Source organism: Sciurus carolinensis, chromosome 3, assembly GCF_902686445.1.
Source record: "Sciurus carolinensis chromosome 3, mSciCar1.2, whole genome shotgun sequence".
NCBI lineage: Eukaryota > Metazoa > Chordata > Mammalia > Rodentia > Sciuridae > Sciurus > Sciurus carolinensis.
The window spans coordinates 166,198,319-166,211,197 of record NC_062215.1 but is presented as its reverse complement, the minus strand read 5'-3'; positions in this window follow the sequence as shown (position 1 = coordinate 166,211,197).

Here is a 12,879-nt window from a genome sequence, read left to right as displayed (position 1 = left end):
AACAAGCCTAAGTATTCATCAAGAGATGAATGGATAAAGAATATGTGGTTTAAATACTCAATGGAGTTTTACTCAGTTATAAGGAAGAATGAAATTAAGTCATTTGCTGACAAAGGGAGAGAACAGGAGAATAAACACACTATGTGAAATAAACCAGACTCGCAAATCAAGGCTCAAATGTTTTCTCTCAAATATGGAAACTAGAAAGAGAGTGAGAGAGAAAGAAGGAATTTTAAAAAAGGGATTTCACAAAAATAGAAGGTAAACCAATAGAATAGAGAAAGGGAACTGAGGGAGAGGGAGGAGGGGGTCATGGAGAAGTACTGGGGAATGAAATCTACCAAGTTGCACCACGTCCATGAGCAAAAATACCAGAGTGAATCCTGCACATATAATAATTATAATGCACTAATTAAAATAATAACACTAACAGAAGAGTCATCATAAGCAGAGCAAGTGGATGAGGGAGAGGGACTCCTGAGGGGAAGGGAAAGTGCCAGGGAATGAGATGGATCAAATCTCACTCTGTGCATGCACCAATTCCACCATGATGAATAATTATAATGCACCAATAAAAATGTAAAAACCTTAAAAATGAATAAAGAGAGAAATAAAAATAATACATTAAGAAGCAAACCATATATACAAAGAAATAGAAATAATACATTAAGAAGCAAACTATATATACCATATATAGTAAAATATAACTAAATGGATTTTTTAAATTAAAATATGTGTATTCAAATAAAAACTTAAGAGAATGAATAAACAGTAGACTAGGCATGCAGAACAAAGAAACACAAACTAGAATTGTTATAAAACTCAAACAAAACTCAAAACAAAGGACTAAATGGAGATAATATAGGCACAGACAATTTAAAGAGAAGTACAAAACTCATCAGGGGAGAAAGATATGAGTGCCAAATCAAAAGAAGCAAAAACAAGTATAACAAGGCAATGTTAGGAAATAAAAAGACTCTGTAATAATATATAAAGGGAAAAGACAAAATTAACTGGAAAAAAATTGCAATTTTTCATTGTTTTTTATGTAGCAAGAATTACTGAAAATGAAAACATAGAATGGTACTTTTAAATGCCATTGTCATCTAGAAATCTTTATGCAGATAAATTATCATTCAAGATAAAAGAAAATAAAAGTTTTGAGATCCACAAAGTTACTATTAATGGACTAACTCTATAAGCTAAACTAAAACATAAATGTCAAGAAGAAAAAAAATAAGCCCAGAAGAAGGGAATAGGAAAAAAGAAATCTACTAAGAGTGACAAAGTTTTCATTGATGGACGATTGTTACTAAAAGAATAATGTCAGTGAGAAAACAACTTAACCCAAAAGATAGAGGATGAAATAAATAATGGTGAGTAAAGAAATGGAAATACTTTACATGTAAAGTAAAATCAATAAATATTGATTTTAAAAATCATTATAGCAATAACAATGATAAGGGGAACAACTGTTCTGGTGAGATTTAATAATGAAGTGGAACTAAAATGTAAACAAAGAATAGCATGAAAAATGGAAGCAAAATGGGAGAATTTGTTTTCCTAGGGTTCTTAATTTGTTTGACAGAGGATAAAGATAAAAATTAACTTTAGCGTCTGCTAAATATGTTTGTAAAAGACTTAACTATGGTCTTCTTTTCTTCCTCCTTTCCTCTTTTCTTCCTTTGTTGAGTAACATATGCCTAAACATCATTAAACAGAAGGCATCAACGTAGGTATCTGTGCTGGAGACAAGACTGAAAAGGAACCCAGGGTGGGATCTGGAGGCCAGAGGGTGAGGGGCACATTCCCAAGACACTGCCTGGCTAGAGCAGCAGAAGGAGGCATGTCCAGGAGGAGGTGGCATGGCAGGTGGTGTTAATGCACAAGCAGGGGTAAGAGGACATCCACATGGGGCTTGGTGTTGAGGTGACCTGGAAACATGTATAGGAACTTGAACAAGGTGTCACAGCCCAAGAGTCTTGAGGAAGAGGTCTGGGCAGGATGGACGTTCAGCCTGATTGGAACTAGAAATTGTTTTTCCATGTGAGATGTCCAAGCCCAAGCAAATATGGAGGAGCCGTAGTGTCCGACGTGGTGGGGATGGGCGGTCTGTCATAGGATGAAAGAGCCTAGCAGGTGTGAGGCAGTGTTTTTATCAGTGGACAGAGTAGCAGCAGTGATGGGAGACTGGTTTCCAGCAGGCAGAATGATTAAATAAGTAACCATATGCCGGATAATAGAAATCAACTTTCTCACTGTTGGGGAAAGAAGCAAAAAACTATAATGAACCTGTGCTGCTGAATCAGAATGGAAAGAAGTATTGACTTTAAGTATGTAGTTTTCAATCTATAAAGATAAATATACATGCTTATGTACGTATATGTGTGTGTACTCAGAGAATTATGGAAATACATCAGGAAGACATGGATACCATCTAGAAGGGAATCTCACTTGCCAAATTTGAAGCTGTGTATATCCTCAAATAATTAATATTAGTAACCGAACAACTTAAATAGAACAAGCTGAAATACAGAAATGAAAAAACATAGAAATAGTAGAAATCACATAGTAAGAAAAACACTCAAGAGGCAAAAAAATGATTCTTAAAAATCGATCAAACAAATGAACAAAAAGTCTCAAAATATAGAAAAATATCTAGGGAATTTTGTGGAAATTGTGTGGGATATTGTGTGGGAAAGAAGAGAGATGGAACAGAGAAATAATACTAACATTGCCATAATTTTAAATATAGTAGAGATTTAAAGATTCTTAAGAGAATCCTATAAGAAGTATGTGAATAATTTATAAACTGAGATAGTTGCATAAATTTATATAAGATCAAAATTAAACATAGTTTTATAGAATATATATATTGACTCATACATGAGTTGATAAGTAATACAAGAATTGAATTGATAATAAATGATTACCTCCCACATAGCTCATACTTTTTTAGACATACACTGCAAAAGAATATCAGTTTCAGATTGTTATTGGCATCTCACTGAGCTCTTAAGGAATCCGTTACTTCTGTATTATTTGAACCATTTGAGGGATATCTATCTTTACCACGTATAAATCTAGCAAGTCCTTGATGTATAAATCTGGTACAGACAATTCACGAATAAAATTATGAACTAATCTCATTATGATCAAAAATACAAAGCCTAAATAAAATATTAGAAAACCTAATTTAACAAATTATAAATGAATAATGCATTCTAATCAAGTTATTTTGATATACTACTTTATATATACATATACGGTGAATAGATGATGCATATGATCAACTATTCAAATAAAACAAAAATAATATTACTTGGCAATCTATTAATGTAATTCACTACATTAACAAATTAGGAAGCAGAAAACAATCATCTCAACAGGTCTAGGAAAAGCAAAGGCTCCATTCAATGTTTTTTCTTAATAAAGTCCTTAGCAAGCAATTAATAGATGCTTTTTTTTTCTAGGAAGTTTTATGTACATAAAGCAACAATTAGCAGTCAAGTTCAAAATAAATATAAACATGCCTAGTATCACCTCTACTTGTTGACATTTTCTTGGCAATGCATCCTAAGCTAATAATAAGAAAAATAAATCAGCATGAGAAAGAGATAATTGTCTATAAAAAATCCAGAAAACTAAAACAAAGTATTAAAATTTGAAAAAAAATTTCATCACATTTCCTGGAAATAATATCAGTATTTATACTTGTTTAAGTATAAAACAATATAACAATCACTTAAAGCATTTTTGAAATGTACAATTAAACAACATCATAACCTATAAGGTACCTGGAAATAAATCAAACAAAAGATGAAGAAGAATAGAGAAGTGTATCAAATATAAATCAAGAACACTTGATTAAACAGGTATGTGTGTAATGTTTATGGATAGAGACATTGAATATCATAAAATGACTATTTTCTACCACCTTAATCTACCTATTTACCTATTCCATAAAAATCCCCATAAAAATCCCAGACATTTTTTGATGGAGCTAAAGAGATGATTATTGAAATCCATATTAAAAAATACAGACACAACATCAATCAAGGCAATTTTAAAGAATAAGCAAGGTTGTGGGATTTACTCTACCAGAAAACAATAACTGCTATAAAACTATAGCAATTAAAACAATGTGAATTAACAAAGTAATTGACAAAAAGATTTAATGCCATAAAATTAAGAATCCTTAGAAAAAATAAGCCTGGATGGGAATTTGGTACATTACATGGAATTTCACATGGTGAATGATATTAGAACAGTTTTGTTTATTAAAAAAATAAAATTCTTACTTCATATTATATCTCCAAATTAATTCTAGGGACTTAAACCCCCCCCAAGACACTTAATTGTTATTAGATGAACATTAAATAAAATTTTTTTATGAACTTTGGTAGGAAAATATTTTTTTGCTAAAAGGATACCTCAGGGGGAAATGTAGACAATTGGGACTACATTAAAATGAAAAATTCTTCCCATGAAGGGCACAATGAACAAAGATGAAGACGCAAACACTGGAAGAAAACACATAATGAGTAAAATACAGATTTTATATCCCAACTTGAAATAATCCTATGTATCTGTGAGAAAAACAGAAGCACCACGCAGGAAAATGGGCAGACTATGATGAGAAATCCACAGAGTAGGGAGTCTGAAGGCTGTGCACAATCTCACAAGGTATCAGAGAGTACAAATTCACACTCCGTTTTGAATTTTCATCTCATAACTATTAGTTTGGTAAAATGTATTAAGCACAAAAATATTAAAAGTTGTTGTCTATGTGTAGAAGCAGTTACCATGGCTGGAAGAATCCATGGTTGTTCCTACTTTGGAGAACAATATGGCAGGATCTTAAGATATCAATTTGACTCTCCAGTCTGACACCTTTGAATGATCTAAATATTGTCTTTTATAATGAAAGTCTCAAATAAAATTATGTACTGTCAATATCATGAAGGCATGGCAAATTCTAGGCCATAGGCAATTTGAAATAATAATAAAGTTAAATAATAAAGCAAATTTTACTGGTTCATTGCTCATTATATTATTAAAAATGTTCCTAGAACACAGAACTGCACCCCTGGATGTGTGTTAGGGGAAATTCTTACACCTGTGCTTCAGAAACCTTGTCAAGACAATTCCTCAAAGCCTTGCCTAATGGCCATAAGAATGGAAAACCTTAAATGTCCACCAAGGAAACTCACATAGGAATACATCACAATGAATCACACCATTGTGTATATTCACAAGACTGGGGTCCTAATTAGAATAAGATCATTTCATGCTAGTATAATTATATCAAAATGTACTTTACTATTATGTGTAACTAAAAAGCACCAATAAAAGAAAAATTAAAAAAGAATATCCATATAGACTTTGTGAAATATTATAGAATACTACACAGTGGTTAAATTAAAGAAGTTAGAGCTGCAGTTTTGCAAATACAGATCTCAAAAGCATGTTCAATGAAGTAAAAAGAGACTGAAATCTTTTAAATATATATGATAGGAGCTATATAAAATAAACCCACTTTGTTGACATACACATACATAATCCTGGACTGGAAGCATAGACAAGAACCTAATAGATGTATTTTTGTGAAAAGAAAAGTTGAAAAGTTTTGGAGAAGAAGCTTAATTAAGAGTATCTTTTATTTTCCTTGAATGTTAAACTTCCTCAATATAGTTCACAACAATTTATTAATAGAGGACTATGAGAGAAATTCAAAAGTTCTTAACACAAAGAAAAAATAAATGTTGGAAATGGAAATGCTAATGACCTTGATTTGATCATTTCACTTTGTACCCATATAGAGGTAACACATTGCCTAAGCATAAGTATATATAACTACATGTTAATAGAAGATTTTTTTAAAGTCGGAAAGAAATTAATACAATATATATCATTAACAATAATGGAAAGGTATTTTATAATTTTTAACATCAGTTACTGAATATATGAAAATTCAATACCATTCTCATAATTTTTCTGTTTTTTACCATATTTCTTATTTTTGTAAAAAGTCTGAATACTCTCTGCTTATTCCATTTTTTATGTAGCCAAGTATTAAAATGATGTATATGGATGAGGACTCATGATTTTCTCAATGGTATTTCTTTGGAGATTCCTTATTAATTCACAAACTGTCAGTTTTTAAAGATATGGTATGAAATCAATAAATGGCGGGTATCCAGAGACTACATGAAGTAGTAGAGAAATTAGTGTTCCAAGAAAATGCCCCTGGTGGAAAGAAATCAATTTGACTCTCCAGTCTGACACCTTTGAATGATCTAAATATTGTCTTTTATAATGAAAGTCTCAAATAAAATTATGTACTGCCAATATCATGAAGGCATGGCAAATTCTAGGCCATAGGCGATTTGAAATAATAATAAAGTTAAATAATAAAGCAAATTTTACTGGTTCATTGCTCATTACATTATTAAACTATAAGACAGTTGAAGTTGTGGAGCAAATGGCAAATATTTGCTTTGGAGGAATTGCAAATGATTTTCTCATTTCTTTAATCTGATTCTCTAGATAGACAGTTTCGATTGCTGAGTTTGGCACTAGTAGTTTGGTTTCTTTTAAGGCAAGTGTAACAGACAGAAGATAACAAATCTGACCCCCTCCTCCCCCAAAAATAGTTATTATGTCACAATCACAAAATTTCACAGTGATAACAGATATAACAGAGTGATAACAGTTACATTGCTTGTTGGAGAAAATGCATATGGAACTAGGGCAGAGAGAAACAGAGAAGTTTTCACCTATTGCAAGATACTGAAAATGGACTAACATGAAACCCTGAAGTAGAAGATGCTCCTGGGAAAGAACCTGTTAGTACAGCTGGTGGATACGATGGATTTTCATACTGACACTCATGATTGCCTGGTGATTCCACATACTGGGGATTAGAAATAGCTGAAATGTTTGAGAATCCAGTCCTGGCTGATTTGCTGGGGAGAGAACTTTTTTAACTAAAAAAAAAAAAAAAAAAAAGAAAGAAAAGAAAAGAAAACAGAATAATAATCAGGGCTAGAGAAATAAAAGACACCTATAAATAATTTACAGATTATTAATTTATCATATTGGGCTACAAAAACATCTGAAGTTTCTACATCTGATAAACATTTTGTGAAAAAAAGACAGGTTCCATTTAAATTTCACAGCCCAATTTGCTGACAAATCATTAGCAATTCCCCCACAAGAAAGAATCCAATCTTTAAGAGACTACATGTGTTGATTTCTCTTTCAATCAAGGTAATTTTACATTTCAATGGAGATTACTGGAGTTAAGGTCCCTGAAATATCTGCTAGGAGGACTAGGGAAAGGTACAGTAATTAAGAAAACATAGCAGTTAACTTCAATTAAAAGAAATCTTCAGGACAAAGTTAGTTTTTTGACTTGCAGTAGCCCTTTGCAAGAGTTTCAGTCAAACGTGCATCTCCCTTATTACCAGCAGCAACCAACATAGAACTTAGCCTTTGTTTCTGAGCCTTCCTGACACTGATCAGCTATATAAACTTTTCAGTTTTTATAAAACTCTCCACAGGGAGAATTAATTTTCTCTTATTTTCATTTATTTTATTTTATTTTTTAAATTATTGTCTCTAGACTACTTATACCTCCAACTCTCCAAGTGACTTCTGGAGAAATTTGTTAAAACTCAGAAGAAAGAAACACTTTAAGATGTCTATGCCATTACTCACAAAGGTACCTCGAAGAAAGGAAACCATCATTTTTAAAATGTGATCCACCCAAATTCCCCAGTTAAAAAAAAAAAGCAATAGATCTGCATCACAAGCAGACCTGCAGCACAATCAAGAGATCCCCACATCACTTCTCCACACATCAAGCCTTTGACATTCCCAATTTCAGAACTCTCCAGTCCCCTTAATCACCCCTAGATATTTCCACAGTGCAAAAAAATCCTTGGGACGGATGACGGTAGTGGTTGGTTACCCCGACTATACAATGGGGCTACTGACTGATGGTTTGCATTAGCAAGTAGATTACCACTTGGTTGATCCAATTATATCCTTAAGTCTATCCAAATAAGTGGACCATACATAGCACAAGTTAATCTGCCATTTTAGTGACAAAAATCAGGTTAGCTGCACAGTGATTTGGAATCTATTTATGATGTCCAAGCTTATTTGCCTTTCAAACATCATTAAAGGGGTTTAGCAATCTCTATTGAACACCCCTTTCCCTTTGCTCACCCCAACCCTAATCAACAAGTTTTATTTTAAAGTTTTATTTATCTGTAGAGAGAGAAAGGGTGGTAATGAACCCTCAGATGCTAATGAACAATTCATTCTGGCAAGAAAGACCAACACAAACAACCCTTAGGTAAAGTTCCTGCTGCCTAATGAACGGCGCCCTTGGGCTCCAGGCTGCAAAGCCAAATAAATGACTCCACAAGCCCAAAAACTCATTATTGGCCTGAAACAAGCCTGGCCTCAGGCATCTGTGGCCATATTCAGATCATTAAGAATCTTCTGTTGCCACTGCTTTCTCCTGTTCCAGCTTAAGAAGTCAGCAGGCTCTAGTTTCCATTGCCCCAGGCATCTGTAAGCCTATATCCTAGTCCTATATTGTGGTATCTCCCTGTTCTTCACCTGTGCTTCCTACTTTTATTTAACCTATGTAGTATTACATTTCTTTTGTCAATAACTGAATTTTGAGGTTCACTAGTTGACATGTACACAGCTAGGGACTTAGCCATTTTATTGTCTCGCAAAACCCACCACAGAGGGTCACAACCTTGTCAGGAATTTGCTACTTTCATGTCCAAGCACCCACAAAGTCCGATATAAGTTTATTAAGGAAATGTAGAGGTAAGTTGAAATTGTTCCTGAGAACCTCGAGGGGTTCATTTAAAACCCTTCCCATCTCTAACTCACACATGTGTTACTGAACAAATTCCCAGGAGAGAAACACAAAATCCAAACCTTGGATGTCTTGTACCTTAGCAAATATTAACCTGTAAAATATATAATTTTTAGTTTTAATGAGAATGAAAACTTTCAAAACATGTCTTTTTTTTTTTCACTTAGCACTAAGGAAATAATTCTTTATTTTAAGCAAGACATAAATTCATATGTTAAACTACTTATTAACATTTTCTTGTATCTACAGGCATCATGATAAATAAACATGTGTTTTCACTTGCCAAAAATTCTTATTTCTAAGTTGCAATTACTGAAAAGTAGTTCAGGTTTAAGTTTTCTCATCAAGGTGTTGCTTTTTCAAAACTTGCTGTAGACGTCCTGTCCCTGAACCAAACATCTGCTCCATAACCACGTTTGAGTTTGTAATAGTTTTGTTAAGAAGTGGTTCTCTGAGAAAATTCTTTTAAACACATACTTGGCAATGAAAAGTCAAGTAAGGAGACAATTAGAGAAGCCAGCAAGGGTTAAGTGCAAGCGCTTCATCTCTCAGCCAATGTAAAAATAATATCAAGTGAGGAGGAAAGACACTGAGGAACAGGAAAAGAAGTAGAATAGTTTTTCTCTTTAGTGAAAAACGATTGTGGAAGAGTGGGGAAATGGAGATCGGTCATTTGGTGCAGGTTTTCTAGCCGCTACTGTTTAATTTAATATTTATTGATGCCTGTGATAATCCCACTCGGGATTGTCCTCTTTCAGCCATTAAGCAAGATTTTATTGAGCATTTTAAGCGTGAGACATACAGTGAATGTAAAGAGGAATAGGACATGGTCCCTCTATCCTCAAAATATCCTTCTTTGGTTTGTCTAGAGAAGGAAATAGGCTTCAGTAGAATGACAAAACTGGAAAGACCGAATCTCAAAACAGAGGTGACTTTTGCTAACACACAGAGGTCTGACTGTTAGGAATGAAGTTTTGACTGAGTTGACCTTCAGGCTGGATGTGAGGAGGGATGGGGTAAAGGCAATGCGGGATTCTATGGTAAGGGCATAGAACTGTACCGTATTGCTTTTCTCTGAGAAGTTATTCTAACCTGTCTTTGAAAAACATTGTTATATGTTTATTGAATCTATTTTTCTAAATAAGCCTGTTTTCACTGATTTTTTAAAGTAAAATATTGATGATTAAGTGAGGAGAGCCAGAAGGTAAAATGGAATCTTACAAACTGCTCCCGTTTGGGGAATGGTAGCTAAGAAGGTAGGGGGTGGGGTGTTGAGATTGCTAAACTAAATAATGAAGTGGTAACAAATGTCAAATGTTGCTTAATGATGTGTCACTAAATAAAATCAATATTTGGGGATGCTCCCTCACTGAAAATTTTTGACATACACTCTTCCTTTTCACATTGGTTAAAAGCTCTGTTTGAGAGCTGCCCGGGTGTTTGCCTCAGTTCCACTACTTACTAATTTTATGTACTTGAGAACATCACTTCTTCCCACCTTGATTTCCACATCTATTATGTGAAGAAGTCTTACATTAATAAAACACTAAGCCCACAGCCAACATCATTCTTAATGGAGAAAAAATGAACCCCTCTAAAAACTGGAACAAGACAAGGATGCCCTCTTTCACCACTTCTAGTCAACATCATCCTTAAAACCCTTGCCAGAGCAATTAGACAGACCAAAGAAATTAAAGGGATACAAATAGGAAAAGAAGAACTAAAGCTGTCACTATTTGCTGATGACATGATCCTATATTTAGAAGATCCAAAAAACTCCACTAAAAAACTTCTAGAACCAATAAATGAATTCAGCAAAGTAGCAGGATATAAAATCAATACATGTAAATCTAATGTATTTCTTCTCATAAGTGATGAATCCTCTGAAAGAGAAATTAGGAAAACCACTCCATTCACAGTAGCCTCAAAAAAAAAAATACTTGGTAATTAATCTAACTAAAGAAGTGAAAGACCTGTACAATGAAAACTACCAACATTAAAGAAAGAAATTGAAGAAAACCTTAGAAGATGGAAAGATCTCCCATGTTCTTGGATAGGCAGAATTAACATTGTCAAAATGGCAATTCTACCAAAGGCACTATACAGATTCAATGCAATTCCAATTAAAATCCCAATGACATTCCTCATACAAATAGAGAAAGCAATCACAAACTTCATCTGGAAGAACAAGAGACCTCGAACAGCCAAAACAATCCTGAATAGAAAAAGTGAAACAGGAGGTATCAAATACCAGACATTAAACTATACTACAGAGCAATAGTAACAAAAACAGCATGGTATTGGCACTAAAATAGACAGGCAAACCAATGGTATAGGATAGAAGACACAGAGACAAAACCACATAAATAGAGTCACCTCATACTAGACAAAGGAGCCAAAAACATACAATGGAGAAAAGATAGCCTGTTCAACAAATGGTGCTAGGGAAACTGGAAATCCATATGCAGTAAAATGAAATTAAACCTCTATCTCTCACCCTGCACAAAAATCAACTCAAAATGGATCAAAGACTTAGGAATTAGACCAGAGATCCTGCACTTAATAGAAGACAAAGTAGGCCCGAATCTTCATCATGCTGGCTTAGGATCAGACTTTCTTAACAAGACTCCCAAAGCAGAAGAAATCAAAGCAAAAATCAATAAATGGAATGGACTCAAACTAAAAAGCTTTTTCTCAGCAAAGGCTATAATCAATGTGAAGAGAGAGCCTACAGAGTAAGAGAAAATCTTTTCCACATGCACTTCAGATAGAGCCCTAATCTACAAAATTTATACAGAACTTACAAAACTTTACACCAAAAATACAAAGAACCCAATTAATAAATGGGCCAAGGAACTGGACAGACACTTTACAGAAGATACACAGGCAATTAATAAATATATGAAAAAGTGTTCAACATCTTAGTAATTAGAGAAATGCAAATTAAAACAACTCTAAGATTTCATCTTACTCCAATTAGAAAGGATTTTATCAAGAACACAAACAATAATAGATGTTGGCATGTAAGTGGGGAAAAAGGCACACTTTTACATTGCTGGAGAGTTGCAAATTGGTGCAGCTACTCTGGAAAGCAGTGTGGAGAATCCTAAGAAAACTTGGAATGGACCCGCCTTTTGACCCAGTTATCCCACTCCTCAGTTTATACCCAAAAGATCTAAAATCAGCAAACTACAGTAATGCAACCACATCAATGTTTATAGCAGCTCAGTTCACAATAGCTAGATTGTGGAACCAACCTAGATGCCCTTCTACAGATGTATGGATAAAGAAATTCTGATATATATACACAATGGAATACTATTCAGTCATAAAGAAGAATAATATTATGGCATTTGCAAATAAATGGATGGAATTGGAGAATATCATGCTAAGTGAAATAAGCCAAGCCCAAAAATCCAAAGGCCAAATGTATTCCCTGATAAGTAGAGAATGATATATAATGGGGGTGGGGAATGGGGAATGAGAGAATAATGGGGGAACTTTAGAATATGTAGAAGGAAATGAGACGGAGGGGGGTATGGAAAATGGTGAAATGAGACAGACATCATTACCCTATGTACGTGTATGATTACATGAAAGGTATAAATCTACATTGTGTACAACCATAGAAACGAAATTATGTACCCCATTTGTGTACAATGAATCAAAATGCAATCTGTAAATAATTAAAAGCTAAATGAAAATAATAGTAATAATAAAAACACATGAAAAGTTCAAAAGTGTGCATGACAAAATAAATGTTTCAGAATATTTATTAGTGATGATGATTATGATGAAAATGAAGGTATCACTCATTTTTTTTTCAATATTTTTTTTATGTTTATACATAAATCACAGCCTGCATTTTCCAGCATGGGTAGTATTACACAGAATGTTACTTCTTTCAGTAAAAATGATTGGATATATGTGAAAAGTAAAGATGACGTTTTTATTACATTCTCATATAAATAAAT